This window comes from Rattus norvegicus, chromosome 5 (genome assembly GCF_036323735.1).
Source record: "Rattus norvegicus strain BN/NHsdMcwi chromosome 5, GRCr8, whole genome shotgun sequence".
In the NCBI taxonomy this organism is placed as follows: Eukaryota; Metazoa; Chordata; class Mammalia; order Rodentia; family Muridae; genus Rattus; species Rattus norvegicus.
In genome coordinates, this window is record NC_086023.1 from 148495470 (window position 1) to 148522595 (window position 27126).

General features: G+C 48.7%; 1 long non-coding RNA gene across 1 annotated transcript; it reads left to right on the top strand.

Moving 5' to 3' along the window:
• Positions 1-21451: 21451 nt before the first annotated feature.
• LOC134487086 (uncharacterized) lies at positions 21452-26550 on the top strand. The gene is made up of 2 exons (XR_010066800.1): positions 21452-22819; positions 23357-26550. It is a non-coding gene; the product is annotated as an uncharacterized LOC134487086 (long non-coding RNA).
• The last annotated feature ends 576 nt before the right edge of the window (positions 26551-27126 follow it).

Sequence of the window (27126 nt, forward strand, 5' to 3'; positions counted from 1 at the left end):
ACGGCCAACGTCTGGGCTGAGCCTTGGGAATTTGAGGTTTTTGTAGCTGCCAAGAGATGGTAGAAGCGGTGGGTGTGCTTCTCTGGTTGTCCAGGTCTGGGGCAAATCGAATGCTGTTGTTGCAATGGTTGATGTCAATTGTTAGACCTGGGATCATCTGGGAGGCAAGCCTCTAGGCACACTTGTGGGGGATTGTCTCCATCAAGCTAGTTGAGGTAGGTAGACCTCCAGTTCCTGCTCCCCTGACCCCTCCTCCCCCATGATGATCTGGACCCTTAAACTGTAAGTCCAAATAAACCCTTCTCTCCTCTCCTCTCTCTGTCTCTGTCTCTCTCTCTACCTCTGCCTCTCTCTACCTCTGTCTCTCTCTCTGTCTGTTTCTCTGTCTCTGTTTCTCTCTCCTCTCTCTCTCTCTCTCTCTCTCTCTCTCTCTCTCTCTCTCTCTTTCTCTCTCTCTCCCTGTCCCACCCATTAGGATTTAATTGGTAGAAACTAATTACAAATTTGTAGGAAATGCAAACGATCTGTATGCTGGTTAGCTTTTTTTCTTTTAATTGTTAACCTGATGAAACCTAGAGACACCTGGGAGAGGGCACCTCAGCCGAGGAATCACCTACATCAATCACCTTGGCCTGTGGGCATATCTGTGGGGAATGCTCTTAAGCCATGATTGATGCAGGAAGGACAAGACCATGGTGGGTGGCACCATCCTTAGGCAGGGGAGTCTAGGCTGTATAAGAATCCTGGCTGAACATGGCCCACAGGTTGAACAAGCCCGTGAGCAGTGTTTCTCCATGATTCCTGCGAGTTTTACCTGACTTCAAAGATGGATAATGACCCGGAAGTGTAAGCTGACGTAAATTTAAACCATTTACTCCACTGTTTGCTTTGGGCCATGGTGCTTTTGGTGGTTTGGGTGAATGGCCATAGGCTCCTAGGTTGGAATGCTTGGTTCCTGTTAGCTGAAGGTTTTGAGAAGTTATTGGGAGGTGTGATCTTGTTAAAGTAGCTGTGGCCTTGTTGGAGGAGGTGTGTCGTGGGGGGGTGGGGCTTTGAGGTTTCAAAAGTTCACTCCAGACCCGGTGATTCTCCCTCTGTGCCTGCTGCCGTGGGTCAGCAGCTCCAGCTCCACACCTGTCTGCCTCACACCATGATGATCAGGGATGGCCGAACCCTCTGAAACCATAAGCAAGCCCCCAGTTCAGTGCTCTCTTTTATTAGAGTTGCCTTGTTCATGGTGTCTCTCCACAGCAATCAATCAGAAACTAAGACAATGTTTATCATAGCAAAGGATTTAACAGTGTTGGTCTACAAAGTTAGAGGAATCAAGACCCTGTGATCTGTTTGTCTGTCTTGATGTTATTGTCAACCACAGGGTCTTGATTCCATTTAAAGACTGAGCGCTCTTCACACTAGGCAGCCATGGCACACGCTGACCTAAGTGCCAGTCGTGGATGAAAGAATAAAGAAGGTGACACACACTGAAATAGTGCCTAGTCATAAAAAAATGAAATCTTATTTGCCACAACATGGGTGAGCCTGGAGCACATCATATTAAATAATCAGACATCGAATGCCATCATTCATAGGTAGGAGCCAAGCACACCGATCTCATAGAGGTCAAGGGTAGCGTCATACTGACCAAAGGATGGGAAGAGAGCACAGAGGACAGTAAAGCGATGCAACATTATACTGAGATAAAATGAGTGAGTTCTTCAGCGGAGTAGGTGGCCATAGTTAAGAATGAGTTACTGGGTGTTTAAAAATAGCTTAGGAGAGGATTTGGGAGTGCCTTAGGGTTTCATTGCTGTGAAGAGATACCACGACCAAGGCAACTCTAATAAAGGACAACATTTAATTGCGGCTGGCTTACAGGTTCAGAGGTTCAGTCCATTATCCTCATGGCACGAAGCATGGCAGCATCCAGGCAGACTTGGTGCTTAAGAAGGAGCTGAGAGTTCTACATCTTGATCCGATCGCAACCAGGAGAGAGACTGGCTTTCACAGACAACTGGCAGGAGTGTCTCTCTTCTGCCCTGAGTGGAGCTTGAGCATAGAAGCTCAAAGCCCACCCCCACAGTGACACACTTCCTGCAACAAGGCCACACCTCCTACCAGTGCCACTCCCGGTGGGCCAAGCATATTCAAACCACCACAGTGGGTATTTCTAACACAAAGGTATGATAAACATGTGAGTGGTGGATATGTTCATTACTCTGAATACCATGTGTGTCGGAATATCACATGGCACGCTACGGTCCTACATGGTCATTAGATGTCAACGGAACAAAATCAGGAAAGAGCGTGTGGCAAATATCTGACAGACAACTGCTCAAGAGCAGCTTGGTGACTGGCACTTTCAAACAAGGGTGGTAGAACAATGGAAGGACCTTAACAAAGGACAATTGTGAAGGGACCTTGGCTTGAAACACATCATAGAGAGAAAATGTGAAGCCATGAAGCAACTTGACAAGACTAGGGAAAGAAGAAAAAAAGAACAGACCCCACAGCCTTTGTCTGAAGACTTCTTCACTGTGACACTGAAGAGAAATACATGATTGGTTGGACTTCATCAAAATGAAAAACCTTTGTTTTCTGAGGAACTCTAGTAAAGCCTTTGTATGGGCATGGTGTGGGGCACACCTGTAGTCCCAGCACTCAGGAAGCTGGAATAGGAGGTCTCAATTTTGAGGCCAGCCTGGCTTAGGTAGTGAGGCAATCACAAAAAGAAAGAGAGAGAGAGAGAGGAAAAAAATAGACTTTGGGAGAGTAAAAAGAGAAGCCAAGAATCTAAGTTCTCAAAACTCAATAAGAAAAGTGGGATAATTAGCTGTAGTTGTCAATTTAACAACTAAATCCTCAAACCACCTGGAAAAAGACTCTCTTTCTACATCAGGTTGTCCTGTGAAGATTGTCTTAATGAAGTTACTCAAGGTGGGCAGATCTGGTCCACTATGGGTGGCAGCATCCCCTAAGCAGGGGGCATGAATCAAGCAAGCCAGTGAGCACAGTGCATTCATTCTCTATTCTCTCGACTGTGGTTGTGATGTGACTCCTCCGGTTCCTGCCTCGATGGACAGTCACATGGAATTGTGAGCTAAGTAAATCCATTGTCCCCCAAGTTGTCTAACTGGTCAAGGTATTTTTGCCACAGCAACAGAAATGAAATTAAAACAAAAAGTAGTTACCCAATAGAAAATGACAGACTGTGTGAAGAAGCACTTCACAGAAGAGAGAGGATAGACAACTGAAAGATGCCAGACTTCCTCATACTCAGAAAATCAAGTAAAGAGCACAGGAGACAGTCCTGTAGACCCACCGGACACCTTGGGCCATGAAGGTAGACTGTGTCGTGTGTGGGCAAGAGATAGCAAGGTCTGGGGTGCACGGATCCTGCTATACTAGCGAGAATGGGAACAATACAGTTACTGTGGACGACAGTAAACAGGCTGGGTGCCACAGGCCTGCAGCCTCACCTGCTGAGGGGCTGAGACAGGAGGGTTTCAAGGTTGAGGCCAGCCTGGCTAATTTAAGGAGACTTTGAGTCACAATAAAGGAAAAGTGAGAAAAGGGTGGGGATAAAGTCCAGTGGCCAAGCATTGGCCAATTGTGTGTGAGTGCCTGGTGTCAGAAAACTATCTCAACGTCTCTTGACAATTCTAAGCTACCAGATGCTGTAGGAATTCTACCCCTAAAAAGTCCAAGGCACATGAAATCACGTGTCCACACCAAGATCCACTCATGAACGTTCACAGCAGCTTTATCTGTAATGGCCTGGACTGGGTGCAGTGTCTGACCACAGGTGACTGGACAGAAGGACTTTTAGAATCCACATCTGAAGGGAGGGTCCTGCTTGTCACTTCAGAGGAAGGCCATTCCCACGTGCTCTGTCGCAGACAACTCTCACAATAATTGTGCTGAAAGGGTCTGTTGATACCAAATACAAACTGATTTGTGGTGACAGTGGATCAATGGGAAGCAATGAGACAAGCAGAAGAAGTTGCTAAGGGACGGGAGGAAGATCTGAAAGTGACGGATGGCTGGCTTTGTTAGCTGGAGTGCAGTGGTATTTTGTGGGTGGATAGACACGTCAGTGTTATATAACTTTACATTTTAAATATGCACAGCAGTTGAAAATTATTTACCCATAAAGCTGTTGAAAATAAATTGCCACCAATGACGGTCCTTGTGAGGACAGATATTCCTGGGGCCCTAGCACACAGTAGGCATGCAACGAGGCTTCTCGAAATCTCACAGTGTCTTGAAAGCTTTATAAGTGAAGTGGCCCCTGCTAGGAACCAGAGAGAGAGTGGGGACCGTGCACTGCTCTGAGGCTCGGGTGTGGCACTCCACGGAGAGCCTCAGGTCTCAGCTGTGCCCGGAAGCCTGAGAGCATGGCAGCTGCCATGACAATTCGAGAGCCAGAGGCATCATGGGCCTTGCTGGTCCACATCCTCCATGCCCCGGCATCCAGCCTTTATTCCTCCCTATGGCTTGTTATTTGTGAACTCCCTTTCAGAGAAGGGGACACATTTCCTTTATCATCTTACCAGCAAGGCCTAGGATGGTCACACCAGGCAGCACAACACTCCTTCGGTCGGCCAACAGAGAGGCACGTGAGACCATGTCTTTTGCTTTCTGATTACAGTGGTTATGTGTGCTGGCTAGGCTGACATTTTCTCTCCTGGAGAGACGAGGTTCTTTAGGAACTGCTGATTTCATTTGAAACCCCATCACCTAGTGGGTAGCACAGGCGGGGGTAGCACAGGCGGAGAGCACCGGACCCAGTGTGCTGTTGGGGAACAGAATTCTAGGTGGATGGCAGGGTCGTTGGGGAAACTGTGAAAGAGAGGACACAACCTGATGGAGGTCACATGGTGAGCTGGTGTCACCGAACTCAGGATCTGACGTTGCAACCTTTGCTGATGCTGGCCTGCTCTTAGATACTGGGGTCCCAGCTCTAGGTTGGGTTTGGTCAGAATCCCACAGTGAGAGCAGCTAATGGAAGGAAGGGAACAGTGTGGGTCTGCACAGGAAGCGGCCTTTGCTGACCAGCCTGGGGAGGGGCCTGAAACAAAGGTCTTAGTCTCTACTGAAACCTGGAATCTCCATACCCTGAGAGGACATTGTCCCAGGCGCTCGAAGAAAATCAGACCCATGTCATCTGTCTTCAAGACGTTGCCAACTGTTAACGCCTCCTGAAGGAGGTGCCATCTGATCCCACTTAGGGAAATGCCACCTTCAGGCATTTAAAAGTCAATGTGATTCAGGGACAAACTTTCCCAGCGTTGATGGGCTCCCCTTAAGTCTGAGCATGGAGCGAAGGGGGCGTGAACACGAGTCTGTGCGGTTCCTGTGACGTGAGACGCCAAACATGAGAAATCGCCGTCTCCCGTGAAGCTTCTATTCCGGTGGTGGAGGCACGGATGAGTGGTAATTCCAGAGGATGATGAAAGGGGGAAGGTGTGGAGGCACGGATGAGTGGTAATTCCAGAGGATGATGAAAGGGGGAAGGTGAGCGGCATCGAGCTGGGGGGTGTGCCCAAAGGAGTGGGCAGGGGTGTGAACAGCTCAGAGGCAGTGAGTGGTGTTTCCCAGCTTCTAGCAACAGAAAAGTGATGTACGTCCCCCACTCTCTGGCATATTAAAAGAATGTGTGCTGGCAACTTGACACAGGCTAGAGTCATCTGGGAGGAGGGAGCCACAATTGAGAAAATGCTTTGACAAGATCGGGCTTCAGGCAAGCCTGTAGGGCGTTTTCTTGATTGAGAGTTGACGTGAGAGGGGCGGGGCCATCCCTGGGCTGGTGGTCCTGGGTTCTGTAAGAAAGCAGGCTGAGCAAGCCGAGAACAAGTCAGTAAGCATCACCCCTCTGACCTCTACATCAGCTTCTGCCTCCCCTGTCCCGTTTAGGTTTCTGTCTTGACATCCTTCGAGGTAGATTATTATGAAGTGTAAGTCTGATAAACCCTTTTCTCTCCAGATTACTTTTTGGTCATGGTGTTTCATTATTAGTAACCCTAACTTAAACAGCATGGAGGAGTATGAAGATAGGGTGGCCTGGGCAGAGGAACCATGGGAGGACTGCGTGGGCAGACCCCCTGTGATAGCAGCTGACGCCCACTAGAGGCAGCGTGAGCACACAAGGACAAGCCCTGGACCAGGACTTTTCCTCTCTTTCCTGAACACCCTGCCCAGATTCCTTGTGGGCCAAACCTGCCTTGAAGCAGAGGGGCCCAGGGCACAGAACAGGGGTGCTGGGTGAAGTGAGGCTCTAGAGGGTGCCCTAAGGTTGGGGAGGGAATGACACCGCACCACAGTGTTGTCGGTGACTAAAAGGTGGCTGCGGTGTGTGCAGAACAGGATGTAGTGTCTGGGGCCAATCAACTGAGGCCAAAGAGCTGGAGGAGGGTAGGGTCCAGAGCCTGGGTGCTTGCTGTGGCTGGAGAGGTTGTTTTTTTGTTTTTTTGTTTTTTTTGTTTTTTTTCTCGGAGCTGGGGACCGAACCCAGGGCCTTGCGCTTCCTAGGTAAGCGCTCTACCACTGAGCTAAATCCCCAGCCCCGAGGTTGGGTTTTAAGTTTAGTGGAAGGCAGTGGGTAGGTTCAAGCACAGTGATATGGGCCAGAGGTCTGTGGGACTGTGATTGGCAGGGGTTGCCAGGGCTGGGGACAGGATGGACAGGGAGGCTGATACACTGGGCAGGTGTGCTCACAGACTTGGACAGGCCCCAGGTGGGAGAAAGAGGAATAAGTCATAACTCGTGGTGGTGGTGGTGGTGGTGAGGTTGGGGTGAGTTTGGACAGAGAACCTTACCACTGGCCGATGGATCAGATGTGGGGGACAGGGCACAGGGGCAGGAAGGACACCTCATGGAGGAGGACTCAGGAAGGTTTGGTGGGGTGTGTGAACTGGGTAATGGTGGGTGCAGGGTACTATGGGAAAGAATGTTCTGTTTGAGCAGTAAAGTTGAAGTAAATCTAGGATCGTCTGCAGGGAGAGTGGTTGCGGTGGCTTGACTATGATTGGCCCAGGGAGTGGCACTATTAGGAGTCATGGCAATGTTGGAGTAGGTGTGGCCTTGTTGGTGTCACTGTGCGGGTGGGCTTGGAGGTCCTATGCTCAAGCTCTGCCCCAGTGTGGGGAGCGAGTCCTCTCCTAGCTGCCTTCCCATCGAGATGTAGAACTCTGGCTCCTCCAGCACCATGTCTGCCTGCACGCTGCCATGATTGTGATGGATTGGACCTCTGAACCTGTAAGCCAGCCCCAGTTAAGTGCTTTCCTTTATGAGAGTTGCCTTGGTCATGGTGCCTTTTCACAGCCATGAAACCCTAAGACAGTGATCTCTTGTGAAGAGAGGCGTGGGGAGTTGGTCATGTGGAGTCTGAACGGTCACTTTTTTTTTTTTTTTGGTTCTTTTTTTTCCGGAGCTGGGGACCGAACCCAGGGCCTTGCGCTTCCTAGGTAAGCGCTCTACCACTGAGCTAAATCCCCAGCCCCCTGAACAGTCACTTTTAATCTCTAGTGCTGCTCTCTGAATCACGGTACAGGGATGCTAATGGTGAAGTGAGGGGCAGAGGGAGGAGTCAGCATGGGTGGGGGAGGGCGTACACAACACTTGAGGTCCACCCTCGACTCCCCAAGGTGACCTTAGGGGCCTGGTCAGAGTCCCTAGGCTGCTCCTTCAGGGGGGCCTGGGGTCTAGGAAGTGAGGAAACTGCATGGGAGGGTTTTCTAAACAAACAAACAAACAAACAAACAAACAAACAAACTGCACCTTGAGGCTGGTTTTACTACTCCTTGTGTGGCTAGAGAAGGGGAGTCAAACTTGGATTGCTCATGGCAGGGAGGGAGCAGTGACTAGACGGACCAGCCACTTAGCCCCCCTACTCTTTCAAAAACATAATAATTTGTTTTATGTGTTTGGGTGTTTTGTCTCCATGTTTGTCAGATTCCCCAGAACTGGAGTTACAGATGGTTGTAAGCCACCACGTAGGTTCTGTGACTTGAACCTCAGTTCTCTAGTGCTCTTGACCGCTGAGCCATCTCTCTAATTCCTTCAAGTCTTGGAATTGAAAGTTTATAGCATTTTTCTTTTTTAAAAAACTAGCTTAGATTAGTTGCACAAAATAATGAGTTTCTTTGAGATTTTAATGTGCACATACCATGCCCTGTGGTCACATCCACTCTCCGGCATCTCCCTGTCCGGTCCTCTTGGGCTGCTCCCTTCCCTTCCCAATAGCCTCCCTTCTGATGCTGTCAGGTCTTTCTGTATTTTAACCCAGATTCCTCCCAGGGTCTTAACATCTGAAAACTGCTAACTGTCCCTGCTGCATGAGCACTGAGAGTTGCTGAATTCACGAATTCATTCATTCGCATTCATTCATTCAATCACGCATTCATATAGCCACTCATTCACCCACTCATTCATTCATTCACTTATTCAGTTAGACTTTCATTTACTTGCTAATTAGTTAATTCAAATATCCCTTGTGTACCCACTGTGGGCTTGATTCTGAGAGCCAGGAACATATCTGGGCACCAGATAGAACCCTTAGGGATGCCATGTTCCTGTCTTACAGAAGAATCTGGGGTCAGGGAGGTTTAGAGATTCTAGGAGCCACACAATTGCAGCCACCAAAGGAGGGACGTGGGGACGGTAGGAGGGGGGAGGGAGGGAGAGAGGAAGGGAGGGTAGATCAAATCAGCCTAAAACCAAAACAGTAGTGTTTAGTGCCAGGGAGTCTGAGCTGAAATAGCACTGCTTTCAGGAATGTAAATTACGAGACTCAGTCGTGTGTGTGTGTGTGTGTGTGTGTGTGCACGTGTGCACATGCACACACATAAATGTGGGTGCTTGTGGGCATGGTGCAGGTATGGAGGTCAGAGAGCAACCTTTGGGTAACAGTCTGCAACTTTCTACATAATCTGAGGCAGGATCTGTTTGCCATGGAGAGCCAGTTAGTAGGGCCTATACCTCTGGGTTTTCTCCCTCCCAGCCCCCAGCTCCTATAGGCATGCTAGGATTACAGACATTTACAAACCACGTCTGGCTGTTACACGGATTCTGGGGATGTGAGCTCAGATCATTAGGATCATTTGATGAGTGCTTTACCTCGGAGCCAACTGCACAGCCTGACTCATGAGACTTGGACACGTTCACTCCTTTTCTGCTGAAGTGAAACACTGTGTGTGTGGTTATGGTTGGTTGAGGATTGGCACACGGCATGGTCTCCTGGCAATGTGTTCTGATTTCAACTTGTCCGCTGTTCCTCTGTGTATCGCCTCCTAGTGGTGGGAGTTATTTCTGACCCAGTACCATACCCTGGAGCCCGACTTGGGCCTGGCACAGGATGGGATGGGAAAGCTATGCACTCCTAGTCAGTTTACACGCTTATAAAGAACTGGACAACCTTGTCCCTGAATGCCGGAGGCATAGCAGCACAAGACAGTCATGGCACAGCCTTGGGAACCCGGGCTGCTCCAGACATTGACCCTGAAATTGCTCTGTCTGGAGACACTCAGGTATCCTAGAACATCTTGACAGAGATGGGGCTGAGAGAGGCTCACGCTCCCAAGCTTCCAGCACAGCCCCTGCCATACCTGAGTTCCCTTGCAACTTTGGGAAACGCCACCCCCCAAAATACTTCACCTAGTGCCTGGAGCCTGTCACTCAGTAGAGTTAGGGTAGAGTTGGACCCCAGGGGCAGGAGGTTATTGGGGTATACTACGGAATGCACTCTGAGGTCCCCAGTAGGAGGAGGCAGTCTTCCACAGAGGTTTCTGTTCCTCAATGCAGTTTTGATTATTCTCCATCCTTCCTGTTTGTACTCCGACCTGTGTCTCTGAAGTCATCTCCCCAGTAAACCCCACGACTCATGACCTTGTTCTAGGACACTGGAAAAAAGGAACACTGGGGGTGAGGGGTGACACAGAGGTGCGACTTTCTCTGTCCGAGGGCTCCATGGATGTAGTGGCCTTCCCCATGGTGCAGAGAGGCTAGAGCAGAAGCCAGAGCCCCAGCACAGGTCCCCAGCTCCTTCCACAGCATTTGTCAAGTCCTCTGAGAAAGGGAGGACAGAGCTTGCTGGTCCCTATAGAAGTCATGCTTAGCCCTAAGTTCACCCCACCACTGTCACATCCCATAACAGCCTTCTCGGGGACTGTATTCTGATTTTAGAGACCCAGGGCCAGGGAGGTACAAAGACCAGTTAAGCCCATACTTCCTGGACAAGGCATTCATTCATCCAACCCAGGGGACTGAGGAAGAAGCAGAGGAAGCTAGGAGTGGGATGGCATCCTGTGACGGGAGAGAGACATGAAAGCCCACTGTGACCAGTGGCCTGGAGTGGGTGGACTTTTCCTTGGTCCTGAGGCTCAGAGGTGTGACCAGGCAGACTTCAGGCACCGCCAAAGAGGCATTTTAATTTTGTATTGGGGATTGAACCCAGAAAACTATGCAGGGGCTCTACCACTAGGCTAGACCACCCAGCTTGCCATCCAGTGGGAGAAACTGAGGCACGGAGACGCTAGCAATGAGATGGCCTGATCTCTAAGGACTTTGAGGCTGGCAATCTAGAGGGAACAATGCGCCACTCTGGTTAGACATGCTTCTACTGTGTGACCTTGGGTAAGTGCCTAGACCTCTCTGAGTTTCTTTTCTGGAGACTGAGAAGTCACAGCATACTTGCTGCCCGGAATATCAGGGATGCACTGGACCAATGACTGTGACGTGCTGAGCTCAGTACTAGGGACATGTCAGCCATTGTTAAGGGGATCCTGGTCTTGAGGATCAGCTGGGCCCTTCCTGTCCTGGGGGTTGGGCTCTTTGGGGGGGGGGTCATATCTTTTTGCAGGCCCTCCCCCTTGCTTCCAACTGGGGTGAGGCTAGGGGGCACTGTTCAAGTTCCAAATGTTCTTTCTCCCCCTTCTTTTCTTCTTGCCTGAAAAACAGCTTCACTTAAAAAGCCATCTGGGAGGATGAATGGCCCGGGCGCATTTTGTAGAATACATTTTCGGGGAGAAGAGCCAAGAAATTAAAGGCACAGCACTTAGGGCTCCAGTCTCATTAGGCACCGTAACTCTGACTATGGGGATTGTATATCCGAGTGAGACAGTTACTTCCCACCCCCACTGCCTGATGTTGTGAGTTTGTTCTCATTTGTCTTCCAGAGGCTGGTCCTGATGTCCGAGATTCATTTTCTCCCTCTAGATAAATCTCTCTGTGTTCATCTTCAGTCAGGGACAGACTGTACTCAGGACCCTCCCATGTCAACCCTCCTCTTCAACACATTCACCTCCCACCTTGCTGGTGGCATCCCCCCTCGGCAGGGGTGGCTTCCAAGGCCAGCTTGGGAGGTCAGTGGGGCCTTGAGGAGGGGTAATGTTCTCCCTATCATGGGAAGTTGGCAGTGGACAGCTAAGCCTTCATCAGGGAGGTCAGGGGCCAAGTAGCAGAGAGACAAGCAGCCTGAAGTTCAGAGGCTAGGAGACCCAATCGGAGTCCTGGCCTTGAGGTGACAGGCCATCAGCCACTGGCTTAGCCTCAGCTTTAGTTTCTCCATCTGGAAAATCAGGTGACAAGACAGCCTCTACTTCCAGAGTTGCTATGGAGATGACAGGACACACTGTATACAGAGGACTAAGTTCAGTGTCTGGGACAAGTTGTACTTCATAGGCAGCAGAAGTCATCAGAGTGGGCCCGTTCCCCTATGAGATGTCTGGCTCTACAAGTCTGTGGTTAAGGATCTAACCCTCCTGATTTATTCAGCTGGGGTCACAGAATACTTTGAGATTCTAAGGCTATAGGATACTATGACTTAGGGCCTTTCTGGGACAAACCAACAGGAGTGGTCCTTCCTCCTACCTGAGCAAACAGAGAGGAGAGGTGGCAGAGGCTATGTTTTTTACGACATAGGGTGTCAGATGGTAGGGGTATGTGATCCTAAGAGAGAGAAGTGGCAACATGAGGCCTTACAGCTCACTGTGCCTGAAACATTTTCAGGTGACAGCTTGGGGAAGTCACAGACTTGAGGAGCCAAGAGCCACATGAGGCTAGGCAGTTAGCTTGCAAGGACAAGGAGCACAAGAGAGAGTTGGATGGGGAGATGGAGCCCACAGATGCTTGGGGGTCCCTCTCTGTATTTAGTTAGGCTTGCCCGAGCAGTGAGCCCCATTGCCCTGTGAGGAGAAGGTACCCAGAACCTCCTTCTGAGACTGCTGATCAGACCATGGTTAGCACCGGGCTTGACCAGGAGCAATACTGGTCACCAGCTAGTGTGAAAAGCATAGAACTCTTAGGGCCTGGGTAAAGTGCTCAAAAGGGTCTCCTGTCAGTTGCAGGGAATAATTTGCCACATAAGAGTGATGCCCTGGGCTGCCTAACCTTGTCTGTTGGATTTCTAGGGCTTCATGGTTTCATACCCCTCAAAGAGCAGGAGGCCAGGGCTGGGTGCTGAGGAAGGAGTCTGTAGATTGTCCTTTCCAGGACTTCCAGCAGTGTTCTGGGCCTCTTTCAAAGCGTTGGTAGATGTCCAGAGTCCCTGGCCATGCTGGAGTCATAGATACTTCACCTCCCTACCCCCTACCTCATTAGCCTCCATTTTCACATAAGCCTGTTTCTAAGGACACCAGTCTCAGACTTAGGTCCCTTGGTACTATGTCCTCATCTGGGTCAATGGCAACTCCAAATGCCCCTTCTCAGATGGTGGCACATTTGTGAGGTGAACATAAAAGTCTGAGGACACTGTTCAATAATAGTGTATAAATACAATGTAAAATTACACTCAGGGTCTGAAAAGTTGGCTCAATAGTTTAGAGTGCTTGCTGTTCTTCTAGAGGATCTGAGTTCAGTTCTCAGAACCCATGTTTGGTGACTCACGACTGCCTGTAATTGAGCCCATAGGAATCTGACACCCTCTTCTGGCCTTCTCCTGCAATGGCACTTATAGGCCAACACACACACACACACACACACACACACACACACACACACACACACACCACACCACACTTAAAAATTCCTTCTTTTAAAGTAAAACTCAGAAATATCAATTTGTTTCCAATTTAATTTTACCATAGAGAAAAAGCTCAAAGTATCCATATATACAAGGTTAAAATTACAGTGTCTGACACCTTAAAAAAAGATTACCAGGCATGCAAGGAGGCAAGAAAGGACAGCTAAAAGCCAGGAAAGCATTATCTTCAACTGAAATCCATCCAGAACTGATACCAAGATAGATTGAGAAGACAGGGACATTAAAAAAAATGTTAAACGGTGTTCCAGGTGTTCAAAAGTAAAGCAGAAACCCAGATATCACAAGCAATCTGAATTTGAGTTCTAAAGATGTACAGTGATACTGTGAAGGGATAATTACTTCAGATGAGATATGCAGACAAGAAAGGCATGAAGAAGACTCGAGACCATTGATGATCCGAGAGCACATCAGGAACCCTCATAGCAACATGCAAATGGAGGTCCCAATGTCAAGAGAATGTGAAGGCCTGATTTGAAGAAGTGATACTTGAAATGTTTTCGTATCTGCTGAAAATGTGCAAGGTGTGTGTCCAGGAAATACAACAGAGACATCAGTGAGGTTGCCACTCAGATCCTGATGTAGTAAAAAATATCTGAAAAGCCACCAAGGATGAAGCGGTGAACACACAGAGCCGCAAAGATGGTGGTGGGGACAGCTGACTACATCTCTTAAGCTATGGAAATTGAAAGACAGTGGAACTGCATGTTTGGAAGAAAACTCATCCTAGACATCTTCCCCCAGTAAAAAGCTTTCCAAAATGAAGGAAAGATAAAGAACTGCTGAGACACACAATATTAAAGGGCTAATCACAAAGAATGATGGGAAATGGCAGAGGGAGTCCTTAAAGGAAGGACTACAATGCCGAATGAAGATGTGTATCAGCATTGAGGGATCGGGTCCCCAAGTGACACCTGTGCTTATTGTTTTTGTCAACTTGACACAAACTAGAGACATCTGGGCAGAAGAACCTCAACTGAGAAATTGCCTTCATCATATTTCTCTGTCTATCTGTCTGTTTATCTATTTACTGTCTGTCTGTCTGTCTATCTATCTATCTATCTACTGTTTATATATCTATCTACTACTGTCTGTCTATCTATCCATCTATCTGTGTATGTATCTACTGTCTGTCAATCCATCTATCTATCTATCTATCTATCTGTGTGTGTATGTATGTATGTATGTATGTATGTATGTATATATTTATCATCTATATCTATCATCTATCTATCTGTATGTATGTATCTACTGTCTATCTTCTATCTATGTATCTACTGTCTATCTATCTATCTATCTATCTAATCTATCATCTATCTGTATGTATGTATCTACTGTCTATCTTCTATCTATCTATCTATCTATCTATCTATCTATCTATCTATCTATCTATCTATCTACTGTCTAACTATCTATCTATGTATGTATGTATGTATCTACTATCTATCATCTATCTATTTACTATGTATCTATGTATCCGTGTCTATGTATCTATGTATCTATCTATGTATCTATGTATCTATGTATCTATCTATTATCTATCTATGTATCTATGTATCTATCTATGTATCTATCTATGTATCTATCTATGTATCTATCTATGTATCTATGTATCTATCTATCTATCTATCTATCTATCTATCTATCTATCTATCTATCTATCTATCTACAGTTTCTGAGGATACAACTCAAGTTCTCACAATTGCATACCAAGCTGACTATGCCATCTCCTCAGATGCACTATTTACATCTCTCAAGAGTCATTGGGTATTTGAATAATAATCATGGTACCATATGATAAGGCATATAATGTCTGTGCAAATAACACATATGCACTAGGGCCAAGGCTGAGAGTAGGGGAATGGAAATGAATGCTATTATAAGCTTCTAATGTAGCGTGTAGTTTCTACCACTCCACTTTAAGTTCCGGGTGGAGCATGCTACCAACCCCCTCAGGTTCCCTCGGATCCACGGATGAAAGACTTACATACACAGTAACTTATTTTTAATTTGCTTTTTAACTCAATGGTCAGGCTCTTCTAAGCCTCTCCTGGCTAACATGCCCTTATCTTCCCTCCCAGCTCAACACTTTTAATTTTGTTCTTTACTTAGTTGCCCTGTTCTCCTTATTCAGCCCCTTAAATCTGTCCTCAGCTTAATTATGTTTCTAATCTGCTGCCTCCTACCCCAGGCCCAATTGGGGAAGCGGCCAAAGGCCACTCCACCTGAGATCTCACATGGCTGATGGCTCTTCCGCCCTCTGAAGCATGGTGAATCTTCTTTCCTCTCCTGTGTCTGCCAGCCTGCTTGCAGGAAACTGGAAATCCTGCCTATTCCACCCAACCATTAGCTGCTAGCATCTTTATTGATCGATCAAGAACCAATTGGGGAACAGAGCCTTCAGTGTTCACAAGCAGATTCCTGATCAAAGCAAAAGAAGCACCCCCTACATCTCACCTTTTCTGTCCAAGTTAAAAAAAAAAAAACAAACCAAAACCTCTTCCCCCAGACATAAATTGAACAAAACCAAACCGTAAATTAAAAAGTTTGATAGACAATTAACACAGTCCATCATATTTGCCAATTAGATAAAGTACTCTGTCATCATTCCTAACTTAAAGAGTTATAATTTTACCCCTGAATTATGTTTAGGTTTTAGTCTGTGACGCCATCTGAAAACCATGTCTTTTATTCTATAACCTTTCTATCAACCTGCATTTGATCTCTAGGATCCACATGGTGGAAGGAGAGAACTGGCTCCTGCAAGTTGTCCTCTGACCTCCACACAGGTAATGTAGCGCATGCATGCCCAGAATCGAACACTCATGCACATACACACGCATATGCATGAACACACACACACATGTACACACACTAAAAAAAATGAACAAGTAATAAAGTAAGTGTGAAAAACTCCTGGAACAAAAGAAAAAATACCATCAGAAAAAGATTAAAATAAAAAAAACAAAATAAAATGAATCACAAAAGGATTAGAGAATTTGCTTGCTGGGTCCTTTACTCCTTTCAAATGGACTTTGTGTCCATCTGTCCTGCTGTTCCTAAATCCAGACTGAGCAGCCACACTCTCCCCAGACTTATCAGAACCCCTGTAATCCAGCAGCTCCACCCTCAACACCTGACCTCTGTTTCTGTTGAGATCCTGTTCCAGTCTTAAGACCAAGGCCAAGGGCAGGCCTCCCAGGAACTTGGTTTGATTCTCAGATGAGATGGGCTTCCTTGCTTCCATGTCTCCTTGCATTTTGGTAACCATATCTTGCTCATTGTCACTGGGAGGGACACCTCTGTCCTTTACCCCTTGCTAAACCCACCTCTGGAATCCTTTTTAAGTCCCTCTGATTGGTCAGAAGTGGGCCACTGATGAGACCACTGCATCATCATCGACTTAGGGTTTTACTGCTGTGAAGAGATACCATGACTATGGCAAGTCTTATAAAGAACAACATTTAATGGGGGCTGACTTACAAGTTCAGGGGTTCAGTCCATTATCATCAAGCATGACAGCATTCAGGCAAGCATGGTGCAGGCACAGCTGAGAGCTCAACATCTTCATCTGAAGGCTGCTAGTGGAAGACTGACTTCTAGGCAGCTAGGTGAAGGTCTTATAGCCCATGTCCACAGTGACACACCTACTCCAACAGGACCACACCTTCTAATCGTGCCACTCCCTGGGCTGAGCATAGACAAGCCATCATCATCATCATCGTCATCGTCATCGTCATCATCATCGTCATCATCATCAGATACTGGCAGGGCCAGTGTGTCAGTATCTTATCAGGGAACTGAGCCAGCTCCCCTCTGTCCCTACTTCTTCTTTATTATGTACACTAAGAGCAGTCAACTCTGAGGACCCCACAATAATGAAACTAGGTGAGAGAAAGCAGAGATCTCACCTTGACCTCCAGGCTGGTCTCTACCATAACACAGCCAGCAAAGAAGATCCAAGGGGTTCATGGAGGCTTGGCTGTGCAGGAGTTGAGAGTAAAGTAGGGAGAGCACCTTCCTTCTCAAGGGGCAGTGGGCTGCCCAGCAGAGAAGGCTCACCTGGGAGCTTGTTGGAAAGGTGTGCTCTCCAACTCCCTGCCAGCGCTCCTGCATGCCAGTGAGTAGCCAAGTGGCCCAGGTGTGCAATGATGTCCAACACTTGACACCAAGCAGTGGTCCCTGATGAGATGGAGCATTATCAAGGACCGTGGTGTTGCCTCTCTTTGTACATCGAGAGATTGGGTGGGCACTGGTCATCCCACCATACACTGCAGACTCAGAAACTCTGGCCTCTACATCTTTCTGATGGCTGATATAGTTGGGAAGGACCTTACACCATAATAGCAAAGATCAACTTGGGTGTACTGTAAATGGCAGGTATGTGAGGTGAGAGAACACACCATATTCTGACTCTAGTGGCCATACAGAGCGGTAGCTTTGGAAAGTAAGATGGAGACCCTCACATGCTGTGGCAGCCTCTGAAGTGAGGACAGAACTCATGGGAGGCTTCTAGAGGTGTCTGTGCGCTGGGCAGAGAGGAGAGGGCACAGAGGTAGCTGCTGGTAAGTCATGATGTAGATACCATAGGACATCCATCAGCACCCCTAAACAGACCAAAGAGGGGCTCCATGAATGGGCATGCACCTGCCACCTACCAGGGCTAATTGTTACCACCCCACCCACCTCCATACTTCTTGTATTTCTCAGTGTGAGGATGGAACCCAGTACTTTGCAATGCTGAACAGGTGCTCTGTCACTGAGCTATATCCCCAGCCTGTGTTTATTTATTACTGTGCTTACTGCGATCAACATTATCACCATGTGTATCATTGCTGTCTGTACTGGCTGGTTTTATGTGTCAACTTGACACAAGCTGGAGTTATCGCAGAGAAAGGAGCCTCCGTTGAGGAAATGCCTCCATGAGACGCAGCTGTAAGGCTCAATTAGTGTGCAAGGAGGGAGGACTACCAGCCCATTGTGGGTGGTGCCGTCCTTGGGCTGGTAGTCCTGGGTGTATACGAAAACAAGCTGAGCAAGCCAGCAAGTAACATCCCTCCATGGTCTCTGTATCAGCTCCTGCTCCCTGACCTGCTTGAGTTCCTGTCCTGACTTCCTTTGGTGATGAACAGCAGTGTGGAAGAGTAAGCTGAATAAACCCCCGACTTGCTTCTTAGTCATGATGTTTGTGCAGAAATAAAAACCCTGACTAAGACACTGTTTTTACGATCTCATCATTTAATCACTTTCATCATTGTCACCATCACCATTACTGCCATCACCATTACTACCACCACCATCACCATGATGTTTATCACCATCATCCTTATTATCATTGCCATCACCATCATCATCACCTCTCACCACCGTGCTCATTACTGCCATCTCTACCATCACCACCACCACCACATCACAATCATCAGCATTCTTATCACTATCACCACCATATCCTTGACATTATCATCACTACCATCATCACCATCACCATCACACTAGCACCATCCTCATTATCATACCATCTTATTACTCTCACCATCATTACCATTATACCATCATTGTCAGCAACATCAGCACCATCACCATGATGAGCATGACCAAGGTCATCAACGCCATCACCATAATGATCATGACCAAGGTCACCATCACCATAATGACCATGACCAAGGTCATCAACACCATCATTATAGTGACCATGACCAAGATCACCATCAATACCATCACCATGATGACCATGACCATGTTCATTAACACCATCATCATAATGACCATGACCAAGGTCATCAACACTATTACCATGATGAGCATGACCAAGGTAATCAACACCATCATCATAATGACCATGACCAAGGTCATCAACACCATCACCATAATGACCATGACCAAGGTCACCATCACCACTATTGTCACCAGTCCAGGTCCATACTGTAGCCACTTCCTGTGTCTACATAACTTGCCCATCCTGATGTAAGCTCCATGAATCAGTCTGAGGGATGACATGAACCTAAAAGTTCATAATTTGACCCCATAGCCTTGTAACTTATGTCAATGCTCTGGACAGAGACCACCAGAATGACAAAGGACACCGGGCCATTTTGTTGACATTGACTTCTTCTCATGCTCTTCAACTTCAGGCTATCTGGGGCAGCCTTTTTTTTTTTTTTTTTTTAGGACTGGCTAAAACCAGCTTGTTCTCTGCCTCTCCTGGGTTCCCCATCTCTCATGCTTCCTGATTTCCCACTGCCTCTGTCCCCATAGCTATCACCCCAGGGACTTCACCAAATGAATACCACTATACTGTGATGACTGTACGGAGATGACACAGTGAGCCCTGGAGCTGGGCATGATGGGAAGGTGGGACATGGAGACCCCTAGTGGGAAGAGGGTGGCTTCAGGGTCTGTGTTTCCTCCTGTCTTTTATTTGGGCAGCCATACCAGACTGTGACGGCCTGGGAGGCTTAACTACAGGTAGCTCATTTCTTGTGATATTTCTAGTGTCCTTGAATTTGTTCCATTACTGTGCAGATTACAAAGTTGGGGAGGTGGTGCCTCTCCACGGGGGTGAGGGGTGAAGGTCAAAGTTACCAGGAGGCAAAGATCATGGACGGCTTGGGGTTTTGAGTCGTGACTCCCCCAGGGCAGGAGATTCCTAAATTCTAGGACTCAGGAGTCCCACTGTCCTCTGAGACTCAGGGATGGGGACCAGTGGAGAAGCAGAGAGAGAAGCTGTTCTAGCCTAAGAATTTTCTGGAATCAGCTTCCTATTAAGTCCCTAGACAGAGGTAAGGTGCTCTGTCACATGCTGGTTGGTGAGCTAAGCTGAGGGGGACAGAGTTGTGGGTGAACAGACCCCATTTTTGAAGGCAAGATAAAGGTGGACCAGAGAGGTCAGTCATTAGCCCTATGTAGCCCAGGCCTCACAGCAGCCAGCACTGCAGCCAGCACAGGGCTCTGTACCTGGGAGCTGGAGGAGGTAGGTTTCTGAGGAGTAAGGTGTCACCCCAGGGCTTCACCTTCCTTCTCAGTCACAAATGCCCTCATTATCACTCTCTATGATCAAATACTAGTCTACAAAGGTGGTTTGGGGCTGAGATTAATACTCAGTACATCACTAGGATTGGGTGACCGGCAAGGCAGGTGAGCCTGGTCTAGTCAGCTGGAGGGAGACCTTAGAAGGAAACACTCTAGTTTCTCCCAAGAAGGGTGGGGATGGGAATGGAGTGCTTGGCCAGCAGGAGCTGGGCTCTGGAGGTCCCCAGGGCACAGCTGCTGCTCAGCTCATCCTGGCCCAGCCTCCAGACCATGACCGTGTTCACCTTGAAGCATTAGCCAGTTTCTTTAAATCAGCAGTCTATGCTAGCTCTCTTGCTCTTTCTCCCTGTCTGCCTCTTCCTCTATACAGGTGTGTATTGTATTATGTATATATACAATACATGCATATAATACAAAGACTAAAAGACTGTCCAGAGAGGTGGATTCAATCGGGTGGGATGGGAAGCACACACACACACACACACACACACACACACACACACACACACACACACACACACACACACGGTGGGGGGAGGGAGGGAGGGAGAGAGAGAGAGAGAGAGAGAGAGAGAGAGAGAGAGAGAGAGAGAGAGAGAGATTCCTGTGATAATTGGTGACTCTGAGTCCACAGTCCAGTCCAGTGTGTCTCCCTCCTTGGCATAGACTTCCAGCAGCTTCGCCTGGGAGTCCTCAAGGGTTGACCCCAGATAGCCCCTCACAGAGTGTGACTTGGGTTCTTATTCCAGTTTCTGCATGGCAGAGCCCTAAAACAGCTGGGGTGCTCCTCTGGGGTGTAGTGGAATGTCACTTATGACCTTGTCTTAGTCAAGGTCTCACTCCCCTGAGGCCCTCCGGTTACTCTGAAGCACTCGCCATCACTCTACCCAGGCTCCGGAACCTCTGTGAGCAGCTTCAGAAGCCCAGCTCCCTAGAATAGAGCCCCCATCTCCCCTCCCGCAGCCCAGCAGTGGCAGCCAGTATGACACCTTCTCCTTCAGAGGCGACAGTCCATTAACTCGGGGGTCCTTGTTTGTGGCCATAAAGTTTTAAACTCTGAATCTCATAGTGGGTGGTTTCTAGTTACACCAGATAAAAATGGAGCTGGCTGGAAGAGATCAAGGAAAATCAATAAGTAATAAAAGTTGCCGTGTGGAAAATGTATCATCTTCAGGGCAGGAGGAGCAGGTGTCAGCCTTGGGAGAGCCCCAGCAGGTGGCTCAGCATCTGGAAAGGGGAGGGGAAGAGAGGGATTATGGAGGGGGCTGCACCAGCCAGATGGCTCTATGCCTCTGAGCTGATGGGACATTTCTTGGCACTGCTGGGGAACGGCAGGGAGAGAAGGGTGGCTTACAGGCTGGGGGTGGTCTGCTGTGTGTGGTGGGGAAGTGTGGGTGACACAGTACGGATCCTTGACCTGGGCCACTGAACAGGTGGCTAGTGGCATGGACATATGAGACATCATGGCTACTGGGTGTCCTCTCTAGTGTTCTAATGGGGCTGACCACAGAAGGACGGATCTGGGCCAGGTAAGGTCACACCACCCACCCTCTGGGGAAGAGCTCAGCTTGTCTTCAACTCCAACTGGTTCCCAGCCCACATCATCCCCCAAATCCTCCATGGAGGATTTGAGGACTTGTTAAGACAGTCAAGGAATAGCCACCCCGCAGAGCAACATTTATGGGGTTCGAATTAAACAGGTCACTTTACAGATTACACTTAGACTCCTCGGAGCCCCACAAACAGACTGTTATTGTACCCAGTACATGGATAGGGAAACTGAGTCAGAAAGAGGTTAACTCTAAGGTCACACAGCTTGTGGACTGCTCCCCCCGCCCCCTCCCTACAACCTCTTCTCTATAGCTGTTGAAAGGAGCTTGTGATAATCCACCTCTCCCTTTGATATATTGAAGGGGAAACTGAGGCCAAATGACCTGCATATTAGTGACCAGCGCAAATCTCTTGATTTTGGCTTAGTGTTTCTTTATCTGTAGGCTGTCCTGGCCACCTTCTCCTCAGTCAGTGGCAATGAAGTGATCTAGAGGTCAGAGGAGGACAGATAAGGGGGAGCCTAGACAGTGCTAGGGATGCCATGAAGGGGATGGTGTCCGTGGAAGGTAGCAAACTGCCCAGAACCTTGGGCTTCGTCCTCTCTCCCCAAAACACACCTCAGAACTGCCTCCTTGCTGGGGGAGAGCAAGCAGGTTAGTGATGGTCATAGCTGGTGCTTTATTAATTAGGCGTCCTGAATACATTAAACCTGGGCATTTAATTTAGATTTACAGGGATAATTTAGATTTATGGGACTAATTATCATGCATTAAGCAGGGAAATGCTTGTTGGTTTCATAGGCAACCACGTGTTTACTGAAGCACGTGAAGGAAACCAATAGGATGTTGAGTCACACCATGTTCGCTCAGAGATGAGGGACCCTGGGGTGGGGCTGGTGTCCCCAGGTGTGGGGCCTCCTGCTCACGTGATCTTGTCTTTCTCCTGGTGGGTGTTTCATAGATGCAGACTCTGCCACAGGGGAGGCAATGCCAGCTGTCTTCTGCATCCCTGCCGCCTGGGTATAGTCAGGTGGAGCCACATGGGAGTTTTTATGACAGGAGGCAGCAATAAGCATCCCGCTCTAACTCTGGCACTTGGGGACCTGCGGTCTTAGGTGTCACCTCTCCTCTGTGCTCTCTCTTCCACAGAACTTTGAACTGAAGAGGCTGCAATGGGTTCTGGATACACCTGAAAGTCTCATAATTGGTATTGGTGGCCTTCAACTCATGTCTGTCCTGGGGCTGGCCACTCAGCTCCCGTCCGCTATAAATACTGTGGCTGTGACTTCCTGGTCTGTCCCCCAGGGCTCATTTTCAATCATTTTTCCTCAAGCCTGGAACTCACCAATTCAGCTACCAGGACTGGAAAGCTAGCCCCAGAGAGAGCTCTGCATTCTCTGCCTTTCAAAAGCTACAGGGACCCTGTGGGCATGGTCACTGGTCTAAGCTCTAAGCCAAAGAGAAGTTTGGATCAAAAGGAAACCTGAGGCCAGCCCTAAGGGAGTCACAGCCCAGGGACACAAGTAGCAGGCTGAACAAGTCCAAAAGTGTCTATGAATGCCAGGAGCTGGGGGAGGAGGGCTTAAGGGGCATCTTCTTGACAGTGCTTGACTTGAGAAAGGCCATCCAGCCCTGTGATGGCAGGTGTGGAGAGCCTCGAGCTGTGTTCCCATCTCCACAGGCAGTTGGCCGTCCTACAACTACGTGTGGCTTTGACTCTTGAGGGCATCTGCCTTTTCCACAGCCCCCAGCTCCAGCCTCGTCAGATGCTCCTGTGAGTCTGTCCGACAAGCCTCTGATTGTGCCCAAGAATCCTGAGCAGGGTGACACAGGGCAGAAACTCCCAGACTCCAGAACAGAAGGCACTTTTCGGAGCCTCGGATGACCGCTGGACTTGAGCAGCTGGCAGATCTTGAAAGACCCCCAGAGCGGGGAGGCCCTCACTCAAGTCTCGGGATGATGTGACCCCCCCAAGAACTCACGTGAGACTGTCCTTGCTGTAATAAGCATGAGGTTTATTGATAGGAACCAGTGCACTGGGGTCGAGACTCGTATCCCACGCAGGGGCAGTGGAGTTCGACCCCGAAAGGCTGGGAGAAAGGGTATTTAAAGGGAGAAACCACAACCCGAGGGGACAGGGATGGTGTCATTGGAAAGTGTCGAGAATACTAATGAAAAATCACAAGGAGGAGCTTCCTGATCCTCAAGATTATTCTCTAAGATTTTAATCTAACTTTATGGTCAGCTAGTACAGGTAGAGGGCAGGGTCTGGGATTTGAGGTATTTGGGGCTTTTTTAAACTGCTGACTTCTTAGCTGCATTTTTTATTCTTTCAATCTAAGTGTCGAAGAGTTGACAGCTGGTGGGAACAGCTCCCACCCTGTGGCTTTAGATGGCACAAAAGCGTCCCAGCCCCACAGATGAGGTCATTCTGAGGCCCCTATTATTCTGTTCTTGCATGTCCTGGGGATTCATTCTGTGTCCCCTTGCTCCCATTCCACTGCTACACCCTCCCCCATGCTCACTCTAAGTCTCTCCCTCAAGTTCTGCTCCTTGGGGAGAGCACTCCCTCCCTCATCTCTAGGTCTATTCCTCCCATGCCCTATGCTCTCCATGCTGCTAGATGTCTCTCAGATTCTTCACCTCTGGACAGCTGTCTGCTTCCGATTCTGGTCACCAGGGGACAGCCCTTCCTCATAGTTTTTCCCTTTCTTTGTTTCTTTCCTTCCTTCCTTCCTTCCTTCCTTCCTTCCTTCCTTCCTTCCTTCCTTCCCTTCCTTCCCTTCGTACCTTCCTTCCTTTCTTTTCTCTTCTTTCTTCTTTGGTATGTGTATGTTCATGTATGTGTATGTTCATGTATGTGTCTGTGCATGTGTGTTTGGGCACATGCATGGCTATGTAGGCATGTAGGGGCCAGAGGTTCATATCAGGCACCATTCTCAATCATTTCTCATCGAACAGGGACCTCAATTCAGCTAGAAGGACTGGCCCGATAGCCCCAGGGACCCTCCTGTCTCTACACCTCCCACCCCCGCCCCAGGCACATGCTTCCATGCCTAGGGTTTCACATGGGACCCTGGGATCGAACTCAGATCCTCAGGCATGTGCAGCAAGCTACCATTCTGCCCTTGCATAGTTTCAGCAATATTCCTGAGGAGGGCCAGGGAGGCTGCAGAAGTCTTCCTGGTGGTTGCAGGCATCAGGAAGGACTTATCTTTGTCCCTCACCTGCTTGGTCACAGGGTGCTCCCATATGGCCATTGGTGTGAACACAGAGAGCAGCCACAGTGAAGGGGTTGGGGCTCTGCTGTGTGGGGCACCTGGACGCACAGCCTCCCGGTAACCTTTTGCCTTTCTTATACACCCAGCCTCACTTCCATCTGCTGTCATGTGCTTGAGTTTATGACTCACTGGGTCAGAACACGCCACATTTGCCACAAGCAGGCAGGGTCTTGGGGTCACCTGATATTTCCCAGGGGAACAGTTATCTTTAGGAGTATGCAAAGATTTACTCCATTACCTTCGGTCCTTGGGCTGGGAGTCCCTTACAGGTTCCATAGGACACCATCTGTTATGGGCCGTTGATTCTTTTCTCATGAGGCCCAGGTGGCAGCTTAGATGTCCTGCACGGCCTGCCTTTCCTGACCCAAATGAGCAGCAGCTTTACAAGTGAACCAGCCAGGCTAGGGTGGGGATGGGATAAGGAAATGTTGCTTCCAAAACCTACTGAGCACTGCAGCTCTTAAAGGAAGTTGGATAAGCGGTCACTGAATATCTCTGAATACTGGATTCTAGAAACTTCTGGGGTCAGCAGAACCCTCCATGGGGTCACCCAACCATTTGGTGCTGTGTATTTCGGAAAATGTCTCGGGGCTGCGGGTTCCTCTCAGCAGGTTCAGGATGCAGTTGTCACCATCCTGGGGACTCAGCATGGGTTCCTTGTGATGCTAACTCAGGTCCTTCCAGTCTAGATTATGTCCTAGCAGGAGAGCTGGCACAGTGAGAGGCAAGGCAGGCATCCTGCTGTCTCTGTTTCCAGTGAAAGCCAGCTCCCACTGGGCCTTACCAGGACCACAGTTGTCCCAGTTCCTGGAAGCTGAATGGACTTCCGCTGGGAAGATTTGCATCTGGAGTAGCAGGTACCTCGGGAGCTTGTAGGAGCAGGTTTGTTAGAACTCTCTCCCTGGCATCCAGCACCTTGTTCTACACAAGACGTGTGGGCAGATGGAACCGGAGAACAGAGCATGGGGGAGATAGGACACCACCTGGAAGTCTGTCACAAGAGGATGCCAGGGAGGGAGGGGGCCTTTCCCCAGCAGAGACAGAAGACAAAGGGGTATGGGTTTGAGGACCTGGAAAGGAAGGGGAGGTGTCAAAGGGTCTCAGATTTACCTGAGGTCTCAGGATTCTTTGGTTAACACCTTGCTGGCTTCAGCCATGGGTTTGGAAAGGCTGGCGCTAGTTCATAAGCCAACTACCCACAGGATGAGGCCATATACAGTAGACTGAAGTATCGCCTGTGTAGGAGATCGGCTGGGGCTTGCTGGCCACTGGCCTAACTTCAGTTTCAGTGGGAAACCTGGGAAAGTAAGGGAGAGGAACAGGACAGGACACCTGGCATCCTCTTCTAGGTCTGCTCATGGACTCATGTACACGAATGAGCGAGCACCCACACACCCCCACACGCCACATCCACAAACACACACACAGACACACACACACAGACACACACCCACAAACCACACCCACATCACACACACACACACATGCCACATCCACAAACACACACACAGACACACACATACAAACCACACAGACACACATCAAACACATACCATACCCACATCACACACACACACACACACACACACACACACACACCACACCATACCCACATGCCATATCCACAAACACACACACAGACACACACACACCACACCACAGACACACACACACAAACCACACAGACACACACCATACACATACCATACCCATCTCTCTCTCCTTTCTCTCTCTCTCTCTCTCTCTCTCTCTCTCTCTCTCTCACGCACACACACACACACCCCACACCCCCCCACATACATCTCACAAACACATCATATACACATACCCAAACCACACACACACCTTCCTGCGCCACATATCCCTACCCCCACACTCTCCCCACCACACACACACATACACACACATCACATACATACACACCACACCCCTATGCCATACCATACCACACACACACACACACACACACACACACACACACACACACACACACACACACACCCCAGTGGAGCATGTCTAGAATTATTCTCTGAAGACTCATGTGTTAAAGGTATGGATGCTGGTTGATGGGCCTTGGGGAGGTAAGTGATTCATGAGGATTCTTACTCTGTCAATGGGCTTATCCATGGATGCAGTCATAGCTGAATGCTCTGTTAGGAGGGAGGGCTGGTTGGGAGAATTACTGCACGCACGCATGCACAATGTCATGTCATCCAGAGACATGAGTTAGATG